Below are 539 nucleotides of genomic sequence, written 5' to 3'. Positions count from 1 at the left end.
GGGACGGCGTGCAGCGGAACCACAAGATGGACTTCCAAGGTGAGCGGGGGCCGCGCGCGCTGGGCTCCCCGTGGGTGGAAACCGAGACGAGCCCGTGCTGGCGCGGCTCTCCGCCCGTTTCCGAAACCAGCATATTCTGGCCAGGAGTCATTGTTTCCGCCCACCCGGTTCTTTGGGAATCGCTCTCCGCTCAAAGGCCGGAAAGGGTGGGATGTCCGTGTTCCAGGGGGGTCGGCTGGGGGGCGGCGGGCCGGCCCCGGCGCAGACAAAGGCGGCCGTGGGAACCGCGTGCTCTCCCCTCGCAGGTTTGCTCCGCCAGCTGGACATCAATAACGAGGACGACGTCGAGTCTTTGTCTCCCGTGATAGCTCACGTGTTTAGTGACGGAGTAACAACCTGGGGCAGGATTGTGGCTCTTATTTCTTTTGGTGCCTTTGTGGCCAAACACTTGAAGAGTATAAACCAAGAAAGCTGCATTGACCCGTTAGCAGAAAGCATCACAGATGTTCTCGTAAGGACGAAGCGAGACTGGCTAGTGA

At 60.3% G+C, this 539-nt stretch overlaps 1 long non-coding RNA gene across 1 annotated transcript; it reads left to right on the top strand.

The window, feature by feature from the left end:
* On the top strand, positions 1-539 carry LOC102771130. The gene is made up of 2 exons (XR_436371.1): positions 1-39; positions 306-539. It is a non-coding gene; the product is annotated as an uncharacterized LOC102771130 (long non-coding RNA).

The sequence above is a fragment of the Myotis davidii genome, unplaced genomic scaffold (assembly GCF_000327345.1).
Source record: "Myotis davidii unplaced genomic scaffold, ASM32734v1 C62647175, whole genome shotgun sequence".
In the NCBI taxonomy this organism is placed as follows: Eukaryota; Metazoa; Chordata; class Mammalia; order Chiroptera; family Vespertilionidae; genus Myotis; species Myotis davidii.
This window is presented reverse-complemented; position numbering and strand designations above follow the sequence as displayed.